This window comes from Lathyrus oleraceus, chromosome 2, assembly GCF_024323335.1.
Source record: "Lathyrus oleraceus cultivar Zhongwan6 chromosome 2, CAAS_Psat_ZW6_1.0, whole genome shotgun sequence".
Lineage (NCBI taxonomy): Eukaryota > Viridiplantae > Streptophyta > Magnoliopsida > Fabales > Fabaceae > Lathyrus > Lathyrus oleraceus.
In genome coordinates, this window is record NC_066580.1 from 133,905,200 (window position 1) to 133,926,635 (window position 21,436).

Here is a 21,436-nt window from a genome sequence, read left to right on the forward strand (position 1 = left end):
CTGTCCTTAAGCCAACTCCCTGTGTGCCCAGGGTTACTCGTGCTCCTCCTGCTATGATTTCTCTGAAGGATGCTCAAGCTGTGGTCGAAAATGGTGGCTGTACTGGCTGGGGTCCACTGATCAACGTACCGTACAAGTCTGACAAAGCTGGTCTGGGATTCACCTCTGAAAAGATGGTCAAAGATCAAATCAATGTTGTAGAGGACGCTGACGATGATTGCGACCTGGATAGCTGGATCTACCCAACAATTGGCGACGGACTCAATAATTGGAAGGCTGAAGACACTATCCCGATCTCCTTTAGTCAGGAGTAATTGCTATTGTCCATTTAGTTTTGCAAATCTTTATTTTTTCAATTGAACTTCTTAAAGCATTGTGTCTATACCCGGGGCACAATAGCTAATTTGTTAAGGGTTTGTCATTTCATAAGCATATTCATATTCAATAAATCAATGGACTTTTTCGCATTCAAATATTGCGCTCTTTATTTTTCCTGTCGTCTTTCAAACAAGCTATGCATTCTTACACACACTCACGTCATAAATCGCAGATCCGTATTCACTCTGGATCCTATTGATGATAATTCCGCTACTGTTCATTATGACTTTGAAAATCCAATCTACCAAGCCGAAGATGGAAGTGAGGAAGATTGTGAAGTCCCTGGAGAGCTTGCCAGATTGTTACTGCAAGAAGAAAGGACTATACAGCCGCATGAAGAGTCCCTTGAAATCGTAAACCTGGGTACTGAGGTAGACAGAAAAGAAGTCAAAATAGGAGCAGGGTTGGAAAGCAGTGTCAAGGAAAGATTGATTCGGATGTTACATGACTATGTAGAGGTTTTCGCTTGGTCTTATGAAGACATGCCCGGATTGGATACTGATATAGTGGTGCATCGGCTGCCTACGAAGGAAGACTGCCGTCCTGTCAAGCAAAAGGTTCGCCGCATGCGTCCCGAAATGTCTGAGAAAATCAAAGCCGAGGTTATGAAACAATTCAATGCCGGTTTCCTAGCCGTTACTTCTTATCCTCAATGGGTTGCTAATGTGGTGCCTGTGCCAAAGAAGGATGGTAAGGTGCGAATGTGCGTAGATTACCGAGACCTGAATAAGGCAAGTCCCAAAGACGACTTTCCACTCCCGCACATTGATGTTCTGGTAGATAACACCGCTCAACACAAAGTATTCTCATTCATGGATGGATTCTCGGGTTACAACCAGATTAAGATGGCGCCTGAGGACATGGAGAAAACTACGTTTGTGACGCAATGGGGCACTTTCTGTTACAGAGTGATGCCGTTCGGTCTAAAGAACGCCGGGGCAACATACCAGCGTGCTATGGTGGTTTTGTTCCATGACATGATTCATCATGAGATAGAAGTATATGTGGATGACATGATAGCTAGATCTCATACTGAAGAAGAGCATCTCGATCATTTATACAAACTGTTCGAGAGGCTGAAGAAGTACAAGTTGAGATTGAATCCGGACAAATGCACTTTTGGAGTGAGATCCGGTAAACTCTTAGGCTTTATTGTCAGCGGTAAAGGAATCGAGGTTGACCCGGCTAAAGTGAGAGCTATTCAAGAAATGCCAGTTCCCCGTACGGGGAAAGAAGTCAGAGGTTTCTTGGGACGCTTGAACTACATCGCTCGATTTATCTCCCACTTGACCGCTACTTGCAAACCCATCTTCAGGTTACTGAGGAAAAATCAAGAGATGATATGGAATGAGGAATGTCAAGAAGCTTTTGACAAAATCAAGAAGTATCTCCAGGAACCTCCGATTCTGATACCACCAGTTGAAGGAAGACCTCTAATCATGTATTTGACCGTGTTAGAAAATTCAATGGGGTGCGTATTGGGGCAACATGACGAGTCTGGTCGAAAAGAGCATGCCATATACTACCTAAGCAAAAAGTTTACCGACTGTGAAACAAGATACTCACTGCTCGAGAGAACTTGCTGTGCTTTGGCCTGGGCTGCCCGCCGACTAAGACAGTATATGTTGAATCATACCACTTTGTTGATTTCTAGGATGGATCCCATCAAATACATGTTCGAGAAGCCTGCCCTCTCCGGAAGAATAGCGAGATGGCAGATGATCTTAACAGAGTACGATATCCAGTATACTACCCAGAAAGCAATCAAAGGAAGCGTGCTAGCTGATCATTTGGCTCATCAAGCGGTGGATGATTACCAATCTATGAATTTTGAGTTCCCCGATGAGGATGTCATGTTTGTTACTGATAATGAAAAACCTAAACCAGATGAAGGACCCGAATGGGGATCCCGATGGACTATGGTCTTTGATGGATCTTCTAATGCATTGGGCCATGGTGTTGGGGTTGTACTCATTTCTCCCGAGGGTTACCATACGCCTTTCACGGCTAGACTATGTTTTCATTGTACCAACAATATGGCTGAGTATGAAGCGTGTATTTTTGGACTCAAAGCTGCTATAGATTGGCGAATCAAGTTTTTGAGTGTATACGGAGATTCGGCCTTGGTAATCAGTCAGATCAAAGGAGAATGGGATACTAAACATCCAAATCTCATCCCTTATCGAGAGCAGGTAATGACATTAATCCCATACTTTGAAGAGATAACATTTGAACATATTCCACGAGAAGAGAATCAGTTAGCAGACGCATTAGCTACCATGTCATCTATGTTCAGAGTCAGATGGGACAATGAAGCTCCCAGGATCACCCTTGAGCGACTAGATGAACCAGCATACTGTTATGAACTTAACACTGAGGGAGTACAGGAAAAACCTTGGTTCCACGAAGTAAAAAGATATTTAGAAGCTCAGGAATACCCTGAAGGGGCATCCATCAATGACAGGAAGTTCCTGAGGAAGTTCTCCGCTAAATTCTTTCTGAGTAATGGAGTGTTATACAAACGTAATCATGACTCGACTCTGCTTCGCTGTGTGGATAAAAAGGAAGCAGAAAAGATTATGGAAGACATGCATGACGGTATTTTTGGGACTCACTCTAATGGACATACAATGGCCAAGAAGATTCTGAGATCAGGGTATTATTGGTCTACCATGGAAGCTGATTGCCACCATCACTCCAGAACCTGTCACAAGTGTCAGATCTATGCGGACAAAGTACATGTGCCTCCTGCTCCATTGAACGTGTTGACAGCGCCTTGGCCCTTTGCAATGTGGGGCATCGATATGATCGGAGAGATTAAACCTACGGCTTCTAATGGACATCGCTTCATTCTCGTCGCTATTGATTACTTCACAAAGTGGGTAGAGGCGGCCTCATTCGCTTCTGTCACCAAGAATGTGGTGGCACGGTTCATCAAGAATAGTCTTATTTGTCGATATGGCATCCCTGAAAGAATTATCACTGACAATGGTACTAATTTGAACAACAGGATGATTACTGAACTCTGCACGCAGTTCAAAATTAAACATCACAACTCTTCTCCGTACCGACCAAAGATGAATGGCGCTGTAGAAGCTGCTAATAAGAATATCAAGAAGATCATACAAAAGATGACGGTAACGTACAAAGACTGGCATGATATGTTACCATTTGCTCTTCACGGTTATCGCACTTCAGTACGCACTTCGACAGGGGCAACTCCTTTCTCTTTAGTATACGGAATGGAAGCCGTTTTACCCGTGGAAGTTCAGATTCCCTCTCTACGAGTCATGAAAGAGGCGGGCTTAGATGAAGATGAATGGGTTCAGACTCGACTCGACCAGATAAACTTGATCGATGAAAAGAGACTTGCGGCTGTTTGTCATGGGCAGATATATCAGAAGCGCATGACCCTGGCATTTAACAAAAGAGTCAAGAGACAGGTGTATCAAATTGGTGACTTGGTGATCAAGCGAATCGTTCTATCCCAAGGTGATCCCAGAGGCAAATGGACTCCCACATACGAAGGACCATTTGTAGTTAAGAAGGTATTCTCTGGTGGAGCCATGATACTTGCTACAATGGATGGCGAAGACTTCTCGCATCCCGTGAACGCGGACATAGTTAAAAAATACTACGCATAAAAGAGACCCGCTAGGTCGACGTACCTAGGCAAAAGTAAGGGCATCCCGACGAACCAAAAGGGTTCGGGCAAAAATTAGGGATATATATAAAAGATGTACACCCGGCAAGTCGAAAACCTGAAAAGGCGGCTTGGGCAAAAAAGGGTATCCTGATGGACTGAAAACCTGAAAAGGCGGTCCAGGCAAAAATTAAGGATTAAAGCGTATGACTATGTCCCGTTCTCAGTCAACTTTCATCCAAGTTCGAGGGACTGACCAAGCCAATCACTTCTATCCGACAGCAGGAGATGAGATGCTTGAAGACATAATGACAGTAGTAGGCTTAAAATCAATAGGACTTCTCCCGCATAGCTATCTCTTTATTTTCGACAATTTCCTCTTACTAGGATTTCTGTCTCCTTGTACACAGTTTGCCTGTTTATAGGCCTCCTTTCAAAATCAATACAACCTTCTTTCAAAAAGATACTTTTGTCTTTACTTTTTCTGTTTTGTTTGCGTAAACGTCCATTGATTTAATTTGAATTAATATGTGCATTTGAATATGACCAATGTTTACCAAAATACATGCATAAAATAGCAATAGCAATCACTACCTTACTTCAGGATCAAGGAAAAGGTCTAATCATGCTTCCAATGAATCCACTACCAGTTCTCTTCCCCCAGCAAGCCTGTTTTTCCCCAGAAGAAGTGGGCAGTATTCCCCGGCACAGCCCACTATCCTTCAACAGAGGTTGGCACCATCAGACGGATTGATCCTCTCTTCCATCCCCAGCCAGGCTCTGTTGGATATTTCCGCCATCAGATCAAATCAACAACCCCCTGCCGCGAAAGGGCATCATTACAAGTATCTCCAAGCAGTAGATGGGGATTTATTTTCCCCAGTAGAGTCTCCAAGCAGAACTTCTCATACGCATAACTCATTCCTTACATCATTGCATATCATACGCATGCATACAACATTCGCATTTATTTTCGAAAGCATAAAACATCTCATGCATCATGACATGGCATGAAGCTAACTTTATTTTTCAGGTCAATTACCCTCCTGACATAGTCAAAACAAAGGTCCATTCAGACGGACATCCTTATCAATTACATTCAGGATTCAACTATATCTTTCAGATACACTCCATGACAACATTCATTCTGACATCCTCCTAACGATGGCATCTATAAGCCCATCCCAGACATTTATTGCAAATATAGTCTAATGTACGACCAAGTTAGACCTTCAAGTCAGATTCTGCAAATACGGTCTAATGCACGACCCAGTTAGACATTCGTCTCCTCAGATGCTACCTAGTGTACGGTACATTTCTGAAGTGTAGTCTAGTGTACGACTACCCCCTTTTTATCATCAGATGTTACCTAGTGTACGGTACATTTCTGAAGTGTAGTCTAGTGTACGACTACCCCCTTTTTTATCATCAGAGGTTACCTAGTGTACGGTACATTTCTGAAGTGTAGTCTAGTGTACGACTACCCCCTTTTTTATCATCAGATGTTACCTAGTGTACGGTACAGTTCTGAAGTGTAGTCTAGTGTACGACTACCCCCTTTTTATCATCAGATGTTACCTAGTGTACGGTACATTTCTGAAGTGTAGTCTAGTGTACGACTACCCCCTTTTTATCATCAGATGTTACCTAGTGTACGGTACATTTCTGAAGTGTAGTCTAGTGTACGACTACCCCCTTTTTATCATCAGATTTGGCCTAATGGACGGCTCGTTCTGCTCTGATACGGTCTAATGTATGACCCAATTAAGACCTTTGTCTCCTCAGACGCTATCTAGTGTACGGTACATTTCTGAAGTGTAGTCTAGTGTACGACTACCCCCTTTATCATCCGATTCAGCCTAATGGACGGCTCATCCTGCAACTCCAAAACAATCTATCATAAGACCCATTTGGATCTTCAGCTCAGATACTATCTAGCGTACGATCCGTTCTGATTTTTCATCCCCAGCAAGGTCATCTGCCTAATGGACAGCCCACTCTGGTCTTCAGACCCGGTCTAATGTATGATCCATTCTGATCCCTTATCCCCGGCAGTATAGCATACTCTGACTCCCCGACGAAGTCGACAGCATAAGGGAGGGTTCACTATACGGTCTGATGTATGACCCGGTGTGGCACCCATGTCTCTAGATATTGTCTAATGTACGACACAATCTGGAAATCTCCTCAGCAAGTTTCTTGGGTGGTATCTTTAAGCCCATCTCCGTCAAGATAAATGAACAAGTGCAAATTTTTGGGGCATTCTAAGTGTTCAATAATCTTTCACCTCCAGACCACGAATGGCGCACGCCATTCTACTCTCTCGGTTCGAGAATATTGAGCAGGGGCAGCTGTCATACCCCAAAATTTGCCCGTTGGTATTACAAAGCATTTCTCAAGACTCTCCGACTTATTCTGCAAGGTACCGACATCAAGTGAACAAAAGCCCAGCTTACAACAGGCCCAACCCAAAAGTGGCCCAAAACAGCTAGCTCGCTAGGCGAGCAGCTCCTTCGCCTAACGAACATTTCATCATGCAACTCGCCCAGCGAAGCGTTGGATCCAGAACAAGGCCCAGACCTAGCTCGCTCGCTAGGCGAGCAATTCCCTCGCCTAGCGAAGCTGGCAGAAATCTGAAATTTTTGGACCTCATTTTAAGCCCATTAGGTCACCACTACTTCTACTATAAATACCTGCTCCTCTGCTACGAAAAAAACACACACAGACGGACGAAGACGGACGGAAACACGCATCCAGAGGGAGAAACACAGAAACCCTGCTGATCCAAAGAATTCAGAAAGGCGGAAACCCTAAAGGCCGCTTACTCGCTCCGAAGCTACCGCCGTCCAACTCAATCCAGCTCGCCAATTCAAGGTTACGACTTGATTTGCAAACAGGTTAGCTTCGCTATTATTCGATTTAGCTTCTTAATTGGCATATGATTAATTGGCATATGATTATCATTTGGTGTCCGTACTTTGCATGTGGTATCATTTTAGTATCTTAATTTGCATGTGATATCGTTTTGTATTTTCATTTGGCATATGGTACCACTTCATGTTCTTAATTTGTGGATTATAATTGAATTCATAAACATTTTGAAGTCTTGCATGAGAATTTAAATGTGTTTGCCTATTGTGAAACTGAACCATATAATTGTATGTTAGATGCCATAAGCCATGCTGCAGGTGGGAGTCATACTGTTCTGAAATTCCAAACCCGTGGTCGCTCGCCAGCTCATCGCTAGGCGAGCCTGCAGCGAGCCTTCGCTGAGCCTTCGCTAGGCGAGGCAGAAGCGAACGGGACAGTGGCTGCTTTGTCCCTTTGCTGTTCCATTTTATGTGCGTTTCATTATTGTTGCATCATTTGGCCTGAACTCTAACTGTTATATGCATTTTATGACATTTTATGGTATTAATCAAATCATATTTTATCCTTATGCTCTAACCCGTGCGTTGAATGATGTAAAAGCTTCCATGAAGTGGCCGGCTAGGTACCCTTACGTGTGAGAGACTTTCGTGGAGATGGATTCCAAATTACTTCACCTTAATGTGAAGATTCATATTGATTATTGATTTTAATATGTCTATTTTTAATGTATTGATTGATTGTAATGTGTTGGTTTTAATTGGTTTTGATGTGGAAATTCACCATAATTACCTAATGAACTTAAAACATGGACTTTAAATAAATGATATCGGACCTCTCTTTATTACCCCCACGATTACAATATTACGGTCATGTCCCGCGAACGTGGGGATACCTTTAGCAAAGACCCTTCGGTAAAATCATCATAGTCCCTCGGATGTTGCCTTCGAAAATACCATTTTGTCCCTCGATGACCCTTCGGTGTAGCCTACGGTTAAATGATGATCGTCCCTTCGAATGCTAAGGTATCCTTACAACTGTTGCCTTCAATGACCTATCGATGACCCTACGATGACCCTTAAACATCCAAAGGATAAAACTACTTACTTCTCAATAGTAAGGACAGTTTTACCCTCATAAGGATAGGAAATGCCCGGAAAGACCTCGGACAGGTATAATCTTAATTGCTCATTCATAATTAAAAAAAAAATATTTTTCACACCCCACACCTTTCAAACATCTTTTGGAAAATCACCATTTTCAAAACTACTTTGTATACATTCATGCAAGAATCATTACAAAGTTAAATTCTCATTTTCAAAACATTTTTTTATACATTTCTCAACCACTTTTTTTAAAACCAGGAAACATAAATGATTGAGCAATTAAGAGCCCATGGATAACCATGGACACAAAGGGTGCCTAACACCTTCCCTTTGTATAAAGTACCTCCCGAATCTAAGAATCTAAAATTAAGGTCTTTCCTGTTCTTTTCCACCTTTCCTTAAGGGATAAAAGAAAAGTCGGTGGCGACTCTTGCTAACCGCGACATTGCGATTACAAAATCCAATAAAGTCAGTTCACCGTATGACAATGACAAACCATGATGATGATGATGTATCCTTTCAAACAAGATGAAGATCAATCCCTTTGAGAATCAAAACCCTAATTTGGACCTCCACATCCTCAGATGATTAATGACCAGTCCAATGAAACCCTAGCTTGCACATGACCTCCTATCTTCTGATCAAGACTTGGGAGAATGGCTTGCACAATGTAACCACATGATATGCAATATGCAATGCCTAATGACCTAAAAATGATATGCAACATGTTAAGCTAGTCCCAAGAGAGGAGGGCAAATTTTGAGGTGTTACACACAGCACAGCCAGATGAACAGATGAATATGAATGAATGCAAACATAAATACAAACAATAAATGCAAACAATAAACAATGAATGCAATAAATAACAGGACAAAGCAACCAAAACCCCAACCTAGAGCGCTAGGAGAGACTCGCTTAGGGAAGATGGACCAGCAGAAGGTCAACATCTAGTGCTAATCCCCAGCAGAGTCGCCAGCTGTCGCATCCGCGAAAAAACAACCGGCGGGCTAAAATAAAAACAAAACAGAGCCGCCACTGCGCGTTATTTATCCCAAAATAGGGAAAGGAAACGCTCAGAGAAACCTGGAAAAAGCATGGTCTCGCGACCAAAGAGAAAGGGTAAGGGAGTCGGTTACGCGAGGGGAAGGTATTAGCACCCCTCACGTCCGTCGTACTCGACGGGATCCACGCTCTAAAAGAAAGAATAGGTTGCTAAAATAAACAGACAAACATCATACACACACGCTAAGACAACACAGGTGGGGTTAAGAGGAAGAGAGCTCGATAGGACGTCGCATCCTATGCCTACGTATCTCGTCTGGAACGAGAATCAGAGCTGCCGTAGTTCGGCTCACGCACGCCAAACAACACAAGACAAACTCAGGCAAACATGGAGCCTGAATGCCAATCACTGGGCTTACATCAGCATCCGAACCAAAACAGACACACACTGGAACCCAGATGCCACTTGATGGACTTACACCGGCTTCCAAGCACACAACAAGAACAAACAAACAACAAGTTGCTAAGGAGTTGGGAACTCGAGCCTAGCAATTGTCAGACAAACACACACAAAAAGGAAAAAAAGTGCCCGGAGAGGTCTCGCACGACCTCCTGCCTACATACCTCGTCTGGAACGAGGATCAGGGCGATGTAGTTCCCCTGAAAGGGAAAGCAATTCTCACCTAACCAGATACAAAGGGAAACGCACTACTAGGAAGCTGTACTCGAGCCTAGTGTTATCATGCATCATTAACCCTAAGTTGTGGTTTCTATCTACTTGCACAACAGCAAGCTAATCCTAACCAGGAAGAAAGCAAGCATGCAAGCATCAACAAAACAAAACAAACATTTCAAGCAAATATTCACAAAGCACACACTATATCCAGTCAAGTGAGGCTCAAACAAAGGGTTCGACTGCCAAGGCAAGTCATCTGTACAAGGGTGGTGTTGGCTCTTAACCTTGCCATTGAGAGGCTAAGGTGAAGCCAGATGAAAGGTGAGTGAAGATTAGACTTCACAGCTCTTATCCCTGACCAGGGAGAGCTTCAGACAAAGGAGTGTGGGTCCAGAATGGAGGAACCCTTCTACACTCACAGACTCTGACACAACTGTACAAAGTACAAGATCTTGGGTTTGTGTCCCAATGCATCAACACAGTGGTGTGAGCAGAGGGACGACTCAACAGAATAGTGGGAGATAGACTGCATATCTCTATGATCCACCAATTGCCTTAATCAAGGTCTTTACCTGCTTAGGGACAAAAATAAACAATCACAAACATTGCCCCTTAAGGGGGACTTCAGACAGTTGCCTGGCCAAGTAACAGGCCAGGTCTTCCAGACTACTTGGAGACAAGAGAGTCTACCTCAATTGGTTTAAAAACCAAGCAACAGCAAGCAAGTTCTCCAGGAACTGTAAGCAACTAAATGTACCTGAAATCAATCAAGTATCATCAGTACTCAGACAAATCAACAGTAAACAGCAAATGTTAATCAGTTAATCTGTACAGTCTAACACAAGTTAATGCACACAAGTGCAAGCCATGAGCCCAAGCTCAAGCAACAAACCCTACAACACAAAGTCAATGTTAGTCAAAAACAATTCATAAGTCAACTCAAATTGACTTGAAGCAATCTCCTTAAGCATTGTGCATTTCATCCTGAAAATCCACACCAAACATGAGAAACTAGACCACTAGGCCAAGCCTAGGGTCCAAAGGAGATAAAAAATTCTAAACAGCAAATGAAAACCAACCAAAATCACATTCAAACAAATTAAAAGCAAATGCAATTGGTCCCATGCTCATATCATTCACCATTATCATTTCATGCACAATTTATCATCAAACATGCAATTTGCAACTTCAAAAGACCAAACAGAACTATCTCAATCAAAAGCATACCAAAACAATTCAATTAATTCCACAAAAATTCACACCTAAACAGGACACATTCAAGGCACAGCATGTCAATTTTCAGCTCAATTGGACAAAAGGAAGTAGGTCAATGAAAATCAAGAAGTCCAGACACATTTATACAAGCCAAAACAAGGCATCCAAACAAGCATCAATTTCCATAAATCATAAAACAGTGACAACAATTAAGAAATGAATGGAATCAAAACCACAATGACCTATAATGTGTCTACAATCCACATGTCAAATTTCATCTTCATCCAATACACTATGAGAATTTCACAAATGAATTACCAACATGTGTCACACAATGTCACCAAATGACCACACAGGGAAGAAAATTATCAATCAATTAGAAAATTCCATCAACAATTCCAGAAAAATTCTCATGTAATCTTGACATATCAATGATCATCCACACAAAATTTCAGCTCAAATCAACATCCCTAAGCATTTTAAATAAAATCATGAAGTTGACCTAGCTTGGTGTGACACAAATTGTCACACCTTAATTCAAAAATTCATATCTAATCAACCAAGTATCCAAAAATCACAAACTCTACATGAAAATCACCATCAAGATGTCCAGAACAAGCACAAAAAGTTTCATCCATTTATTTGAAAGTATCATTATTTCATGAGAGATTTGGCATGGTATGTGCAAATGTGACAACATCAAACAAACCCTAGGCCAATTAATTTTCTACACATGAACAAAATTTACAAAAATCATGATTAAATTCTACACATCATCAGGAGTATTATGAAAAATATCTCACCAAAATTGGACAAGAAATGAGTGAGTTATGAATTTTACAAGATCATGTAACAAAATGAAATCAAAATGAAAAAAGAAAATGAAATAATATATTAATTATTGGACCAGTGGCAATTTTGTAATACTAATGACATTGAGCAAAACGACGTAGTTTCAAAAAGAAGCAATGGCGCGCGCTGATTGGTTCCTACAGGCGGTAAACACGAATTTTGAACCAAGGCCATGAAATGAAGATCTGAGCGCGTGTTTGAAGGTGTTCTTGTTCAAGAACACAAGAAAATTTCCAGAAATTGCAGAAAATTAATAACATCAAAACTCCACCAAAATTGGCAAACGATATATCATTAGAACCGTATGAATATGTACATGATGAATACCTAACTATTTTAACCTAATTCCTAACATACAAACGGGATCGATCAAAAAAAGTTACGAACACAAAACTTCCAAACGCGATTATTCTCTCCACAGTTAACCAATTCAAAAACCAAGCAAAGCACGATGATCTACGTTAAACGATCTACAAGAAACACATAACAGTTGCAGCAATTGAGAATTTCGAAAATGCACCTTGAAGAAATGGCAGATGAGGATTCACGAGCTTCAAGGCTCCAATCACCAAAACAGAAGCAGTTCCAAGCTGCAGCAATTGGTTGAAACGATTGACTCAACTCCAGCACGCTCCAGATGCGAAAATTTTCAAAACTCCATTAATGACCTTGCTTTGGACAGTTGAGATTCTGGATGTTTTTGGCAATGGCTTAGCAAAACAGTTCTTCCTCAAGGTTTGTGGAAGATGAATCAAGAAGAATCACGCCAATTGATTGAGAATTCGTGGAGAAAAGTTGAAAAATGCTTGATGAAGATTGAAGAGTTCTTGAGAAAATGGAGGGAAAGTTTGTTGCAAATCTTGAGAAGTGTGATGTCATTAACCAATTCTGTTATGATTAATGATTTATACCAATGTCCTTAATCACTTTGTTAATCCAAATTAACAAAAATCATGTGATTAGTGAAAATGCCACTTTAAGTGCAAGGGCAAAAATGGTCTTTCCAATCAACCAATGGAACAGTGAAACAACAGTCCAAGCAAGTTTCAATTGTCATATGTGATGTGTTGGAAGTGGTCTTGCCTTCAAAACCCATGTATTTTGAGATTTCACTATGCCATGCCAAAAATACACTTAAATCCACTTGAAATTTGACTTTTTGCATTGACCATTTTTGATGAATTTGGATCACACACCATGAAAGTACATGTGAAATGGGGTTTGCTCATAAAAAGATCACCCAAATTGGACATTCCATGTGAAAGTTATGCCACTTTGATTATAGGCATTTTTGGAAAATGAATGGACCATAACTTGTCAACCATACATGAGAATTTCAAGTTCTTGGACTTTTTGGAAAGGTGAGATCAAGATCTACAACTTTCATGTTGAACAAATTATCATTTGAAGCATTTTTGGACACGTAGTCTTGTGGTGAAAAACTTTCCATTTTTGGAAACTCCCATTACAAGTCACTTTCTATTTTTGGAAATTTTTTGTCTGACTTTATTTTCTTCATTCTTGAGCTTTGACATGTCAAATGAAGCTTGTTTCAACATGAATGAAGTGTATCCAACTCTCTCCCACCTCCAAATCCATAAAATCAAGCACAGTTGACCATAATTGACTTTTCAACTGATAGATGAATTTGGCAATGCACTGATCAAGTTGAGCCCCAATTCTCTGATGAAATGGCTCAATGATGAACCCCTAGCCTCCATAAGCTCAATACAATCACATAATGATCCCCATATCCATTGTAGACCTCATCTCCTAGCCATGCCCTGATTGGCCCAATGCAACTGATTAGGGTTGACCAGTGGTCAAAACCCTAATCCCAAGGTATCTGATCAATCTTCTGAATCTCTTGGATGATATCAAGACCATGATGATGATGATGTGTCATTTCCACCAAGATCAAGATCAATCCCCTTGAGAATCATAACCCTAATTTGAATCACACACCCTCATATGGTTAATGATCCAGTCCATTCAATCAATGAAACCCTAGCTTGCACCATGACCTCTTATCTTCTGACCAAGACTTTTGAAGGATGACTTGCACAATGTAACCACATGATATGCAATATGCAATGCCTAATGACCTAGAAAAATGCCATGCAATATGTTTAGCTAGTCCCAAGAGAGGAGGGCAAATTTTGAGGTGTTACACTCATCAGGAAAAAAAAGAAAAGAATAGATAAAAAAAGGTGCTTAAACAAAAATTCTCGATCGATCTTATGTATGCGCCACACAAATAAATAAAATGCCTTAATATTGATTCTCTGAATGAAAGGGGAAGGGAAAAATCAGAAAAATAGACTTAAGCCCAAAGCATAGTTAGAGAGGTCTTCGAAAGGGAGACTTAGGTACGTGGCTATACCGCAGTTAGTGTTCTTGCGAATACCTTTGTTGTCAAGTGATTACCAAGAGAACTAGGCCTAGTCGATCGGAACAAAAACTCACGTATGATTACTGTTGACCTCATTTTCATAAGTTTTCTCATTTAGTAAACCGTTCGATCCGAAAACTTTTAAATGCAAGCTTTGTTTCTTGAGGACAAGCGGTGGTCTAAGTTTGAGGGAGTTTGATAAGTGGTTTTCACATCGTTATTTATAGTCATTTTCTCTTAGTATTTTATCGCATTTTGTTCGGTTTACTTCCAATTACCATGTTTTATGCTTTGTTTTATGTGTTCTTGCTATTTTCAGGGCCTAGTAAGCATCCAAGACAAAGAGGGATCAAAGACAAGCAAAACAAGGCAACACGACAAAAGATGATTTTCCCCATAGTAAAACTAGGGGCCTGCTATGGTCACCTGTAGCAGCAGAAGGCCTTAGGGTTTCCTATGCTCATCTCCCAGTACAAAGAATAGAGACCTACTACGGCCACCCATAGCAGCTGCTATGTGCCGTAGCAGGAGGGCTAGGAAGATTGCTTTTGTTTACTTATTTAAATTGATTCTCCTTTATTGTGGCTCTTAGGCACTATTTTATTTGATGCAAATATGATGTAATAGTCATTGAAATAAGGATTTTGTGCAATATATACTTTTTTATATAAAACTCATAGCATGTTATGAGTTTTAGGATCCAAGTTTAATTCCATAAAGTTTATACGTATATTTTATTTTCTTTTTCTCTGTACTCATGTCTCAAAGGGAGCAAGATTAGATGATAACTTAATCTAAAACCAGGTTCTCTTATTCATTCTTCTTCAATTGTTCATCTATTATAATTGTTTGATATTAATTTGATGTTGAATGTCAATTTGATTAAGTTTGCCCTCATCATGAGTGAGTAGTCCGCATTATGGACTATGGGTTTTGGGGATTATCTTATGACCTCTCGTATGATTTGTCAAAATCGATTATGAGAATTTTAGTTTAAATTTATTTTATAATCCGAGTTCATGCATTCAAACTTTGTTACGAAAGTAAGGTGTTCTCAGGTATCGATCGTAGTCTAAAAGGATATGTGTTGATACCAAAGCACATATTTTTAAACAATTGAGTCCAAAACAACGAAAGCACTTGGAAGAATTTGATAAAAGTATATAGCTTAGCAAAAGTAATGAATCATTGACGAATAATCCGGTCGTACGAAAGCAGACGAATTATTCATTGTCGATAAGGCAATGCACTAGCGAAAGCGGTATTGCCCATATTAATCTATTTTCTATAATTTATGCGGAATTCTTGTAATAGTTGCGACATGGATCGTGCGGTTGTGTTAGAGTAATAACCATAATCCCAGTTCTTGCTTGCCTAAATTGAGATTTAATTGATTTTACAAATAAGTTATTTTCATTTAAGTGTTTTTACATTTAAGTTATTTTACCAAAATCCATATTTTTGATTTCTCTAAATACACACCGATAAGACGGAATTTGATACTTATGTCATTGGTCTTTATGGTTCGATATCGTTTACTACTTTGCACAGTCGTGCACTTACGGTTGCATCAACAAGGGCAGTTATGCGCACCCCGTAGCACCTGACGTCGAGAGGTGAGATCAGAGGAGTATCTCATAGATGATGTTGAGATTTTCCATGCTCATGAGATGAAGGTTCATGTTGTTCATGACCCAGTGGTCGAGACAGATGCACTAGTTATTGTTGATGAGGTTGTAGCTAAGGCGGGCGAGACAGATGCCCCTGTTGTTGATGAGATGGTAGAGCCAGATTCCCATGTTATTGATGATGTGGCTGTCACATATCCAGTCCTTTATGCTACTCCTGATACAGAGGTTACCACTCCTGCTTCGACGAAGCAGTTTGTGTACATGGATGAAGAGTTCCTGAAGGACCCATTGACCTATGTGTTTACAGAGTATACTAACCATGTGGCATATCGATTATGGCAGGGAGAGGTATATATATTTTATGTTTAACTTTAATTAATTTATTATTATTCTATGATGTGCTAAAATTTAACTTAGAAGTTTTTTAACTTTGTTTGTTACAGGATCGTCCCACGCTGAAGGTGACATCGCACTGGTCGAAGATGAAGAACTTCCCTAAGACTTCGATGCGTGAGCATGTCATGCAAATTGTATATGATTTTAGTCTCCTCTTATTTTCCGATTACTCACTCGCCATACTCGACACTTCACGTGTTGCTGCTTTTGTTGAGAGATGACACAAGGAGACATCTTTCTTTCATCTTTTATTTAAGGAGATGACTATCACTCTAGATGATGTCTCCTTCTTGTTCCATCTCCCCATCAACGGTAGATTCTTCATTGCTCATGTTATTAGCTATTCGCTTGCATGTATGGTGGTTGTACGGGATTTGGGAGTAACTGAGGAGGTTGTGCTAGAGGAGTTTGATTTTAACAGCAGAGCTCACCTTCTTATGTCTTGGCTTCAGGATAGGTACGACAAGCTTGTGGAGGCAAAAATGTATGAGGGTTTCCGCTAGAGTGTACATGATACATCTAGTAGCATGTACTCGCTTTGCAGATAAGTATCATGTTTATATTAACGTTCAATACATGTGGCTATTCAGTAGCCTTGACGATACCAGTTGGGCTTGGCGGTGCACTACATTAACTATCCTATATACATCGCTTGGAGTTGTGATTGCCTTTGAGACCAGGCAACTTACTGGTTATTTGAGTCTATTCTAGGTATACTTGATTTTAGTATTTGTAGTTTAGTTCTTATTTTTGTTACGAATAATATTTCTTAATTATTATTTGTTATGTCCATGTTCTTTTATTAGTGCTGGATATACGAGGAATTCCCCACCATCTATGACAGGAGCGTGCAATATTCTCCTGCGGGCATCCCACGGGCGAGGAGATGGAAGGCAGGCAGACACATTTCAGTGGTGTTGCGGAGTACAGGAGAAGGCTTATGTGCTGACTGTAGATGATGCCATATTTATTGAACATCAATAATACTATATAGACAAAATTACACCATAGATCCTTTAAGTTATTTTTTTTAACAAATTAGTCATTAAAATTTTTTTTTGTAACAACTTGGTCATTTAAGTTACCAAACATGTGCACCATTATCTTTTTTTAACATAGTGAATATGCTAATTTTGGATGCATTTATTTTGAGTGGTATGAAAATGATGAAGTGCAATCCAAAATACAACAGTCACACATTTTCAGATGTCCAAAATTCGAAGAAAAAAAATATATGTAGAAATCACCTTAAAAGAACAAATTGTTAAAAAAAACTTAAATGCCCAATTTATTACAATAAAATAATTTAAATGACATATTGTCGCTACCAGGATTTCACGATAACGAAACCGGGACTGAAGAGATGTCAAAGAGAGGCAAAATCAGAAGAGTCGCCACCGAATTTTATTTAGTTTACCTCTTTCGGAGAGGAGAGGGGAAATAGTCGATAAAACCCTCGGAAAAAAGATGTGCACGGGAAGCGCTAAAAGAGAATAAGGAATCGGTCTCGTAGCCGAGATTTGGGTTCAGAAGTCGATTACGCAAGGGAAAGGTATTAGCACCCCTTACGTCCATGGTACTCCATGGGAACCATTTTGGTTGTTTTACATACATGGGATTTATCTATCATTGTGTTATTTTCAAAAGAATGTGTGTGAAAGAGGGGGCATTTTATTATTATAGTGTTTGCCAAGGATTGTGGCCCTTGTGCCTACGTATCACTCATTCGGGGATGAGGAATCAGAGCTCCATAGTTTGGAGTAGAAAATATTTGTGTGTTGGTTGATTTTACCTTTGAGAAAAGGGTTTTCAGGACGATGCCCTAAGGCACAAAAATGAGTTTGATGAGTTGTATTGTTTTTACCTTGAATAAGGGTTTTATGAAAGAATGTTTGTGATTATATTGTACTAAAGTCTATGGGCGGAGGCGATTACTCTAAACAAACAAGTCAAGCGTCTTGCGTCTAAAATAATTAAAGTAAGTATAGGAATGCTCTATTCTTACTCATTCTCCACCACTTAAGGCTCGTGGCGCACAATAATAATCGTAATTTTATTGTATTTTGAATTTGATTATGAAAATGTCACTTGACGTTGAATCAAGGGTTTGGTTTATTTGATTGTGAAATTTGGCTTATGCAACATGAATGCAAAGTAACCAACAAGAAAATAAAGGGGTCTCATTGTAAGGTAGCCCAAGAGAAAGCATTGTGTGTGCCAAAAGTGACCTATGCTAAACAAAGGATAATGGTCTTACAAACATGTCCCCCTAAGATGGTGCCATGATGTCATTCTTACAACATGAATGTAAGTTACGGATGAAAATCCAAGTGTTTACAAAGTATCACAAAGAGTAATGAAAAGACCTCCAAGCAAAGGTCCTAAGATGAAATCCTTAAGAGTGGAGTGAATATTTTTGGTCTTATCATTTTATCATATTTTTGTTGTTTTTAATGTACAATGACAATAAAATAAATAACAATTAAATAAACATGCATGATGAGTTTGTACAATGATGATGATAATGAGTACTTGAGTGTAAATTACAAGGTAATGACATAAAAGTAAATTACAAGATAAAGAATGACAATAGCACAATAATAATGGTTAGTGAATGTAAATGACACAAAATAAACCACAAGTTAATGATAACAATATCACAATAACAAAGGTTAATGATAAACAAAGTTAGTAAAGTAAAATTAGTGGTTAGTAATATGTACAAAATGAACATTTTTTAGGACTATTTTTCATAGGTCAAAAAAACTCAAAATATGACACATTAAGGGATAGCTTATCATTGATGCAAAGTATTGAAGATGATTAAAAAATCAACTAACAATAGATTTGTAACAAAGAAAGTTATGCAACCCTAAGTCCATCTATCAATATTTTTAAGAATTATGATTTGTTCTCTTTCTTTTGTTTTTACTCCTCTTTTATTTAGCAAGATAGTAAGAGCGCAAATAAATTAGCATAATGTAAATGATATGGTTAGATAACAATGAACATAAACATAAACATAAAGTACTTAAAATAAAGTGAACAATAAAATAAATTGTAAGGAAGTAAAGTGCAATAATATAAATGTTAGAAGTTAGTAGTTAATGGTTAGTAGCAATAAAATAAATTGCAAGGAATTAAAGTGCAATAATATAAATGTTAGGAGTTAGTAGTTAGTAGAATAACAATAAGCAAATGGATTAGCAAGTTAATGTAGAGAATATGGTTTCATCTATGCATCAAATGACTCAAATATGGTTGAAATAGAGGCAATCTATCAATGTCTCAAAGTATCATGAATGATCTATTGATCAACCATTAATAGGTTTGAAATATTGAAGATTTAATCAACTCTAAACAACCATGGTCATGATCTAATAGACCTCATCAACCAAACAAATGCAACAACAAGTCCACAATAAAAGAAAATGACAACAAACATAAAGCAAGACTAAAAAAGGTGAATAAAAAGGTAGTAAGAGCAAAAAATACTAAAAAAAGTGTGTAAACCAAAGTTAACCATTTTTTGCAAGCTTTAATCTAAACCCTCTCAAAAGATCAAACAAGAACAAACAACCATTTTTTAACACAAAACAGAACCAAAAAGTTAACAAAGTTTAAGCTAAAATCATTACCCAAAAATGTGAAAAAAGGTAGGTTGAAATGGTGTTGAGCTTGGATATGAAGCAAGGGGTTTGGGATGAAAGTGTTTATGGTGGAAGTTTAGTGAAGGGGCTGAGTTTTGAGTGTTAGAGAGTGGAAAGTTTTGGAAAAAAATGTGAAGTGGAAAAAAAATTGGTGGGGGTAACTTTTGGGAGAAAGATTTTTTTTTGTTTTGACCTAGGTTTAGAGAGGAGAGTGAATGATGTTTGATTAGAACTTTTGGGGGCTAGAAAGCATGAAAAATGAGGGGAAATAGTGTCCCTATTTATAGGAAAAGCAAGTAGGAAAGGGGTAAAATAAAAAGTTATTATGTGTAAAAAAACAAAGTTATTGCTGCTGTCTTCGCAGGTGTAATCGATTACCAGGATTGGGGTAATCTTGTGCCTATAATCGATTACCCCAATCCTGATAATCGATTACAGGCACCAAAAATGGCATGGGAGCCTGATTTTTTGCCAGGTAATCGATTACCATGATTAGGGTAATCGATTACACAGTCCAAAAATTGAATTTTTCCTGTTTTGGCGGTGTTTTCTCAGGTACGAACATCATGCCTTGAGCCCGTGCAATATGCCTTTGATTATGGATGTTAATGCAATTATGGTGATGGAAAGATGAATGTTTGTAGGGATAATAGGGGCATGGATCAGATGAAAGTTGTATAAGATATGGTGATGGATCAAATGAAAGTTGTATGGGGGCAGGGTGAATTTTAGGATATGAGATTTTATTTATTATATAATTATATTAAAGGTTGAGTAACCTTTTTTAATATATAATTATCACGCTTATCTTTTGAATATAAAAAAAATTATATTAAGAGTAGAGTGACTTTATATATATATATATATATATATATATATATATATATATATATATATATATATTGAATAGTCAAGTATACTTTACTTTTAATTATGTATAAAAATATATACTTTAAAGTGTAGTCAAATATATTCTCTTTTTATATTTATATACTAATAAAATATTTATTACTTACCATGCATAATATTTTTAATAAACAAAAAATTTAATGTTCAACATGGACTCACGGCCTATATAAACACACACCTAAAGAACACGGTTAATAAACCAAAAACTGCTAAGAGAGCATATTTCTTGAAAACGATGGAGACAGCAAAAAAATATTCTCTAGCAATGGTATTTTTGTTAGCATTTTTCATCATTGCATCAGGTATAAAACTAATAAATAATTTGGAAAAAAAATTAAGATTTGTACTTTGAAATGTCTTTTATATTTTATATACAATACTATTTTTATTTTCATTGTTTTTGTATATAGATATGGCTACAGAATCACAAGCTAAAGGGGTGAGTGAGGATATTCTCCAAGATTGTGTCAATGATGCTGATTGTGTACGTAAACATTGGCCTTGTCCATCCGGCACTATTCCTGTATGCCTTCAACGCTCGTGTACATGTGTACACTAAATAAACTTTCAACAATTATATTACTAGTTTATATATTAAGTTATAAAGTAATCGTCATGTCTAGACGAGAATTATGAATAAAATGGATTTCAACATATTAAAGGTAGAATATTAAAATAATCTCAATGTCTAATATATCTAAAAATCAATGTTTGTATA

General features: G+C 38.6%; 1 long non-coding RNA gene across 1 annotated transcript; it reads left to right on the forward strand.

Annotated features, from left to right (window-relative positions):
* The first annotated feature begins 20,855 nt into the window (after window positions 1–20,855).
* On the forward strand, window positions 20,856–21,436 carry LOC127121232 (uncharacterized). The gene is made up of 2 exons (XR_007803356.1): window positions 20,856–21,020; window positions 21,129–21,436. It is a non-coding gene; the product is annotated as an uncharacterized LOC127121232 (long non-coding RNA).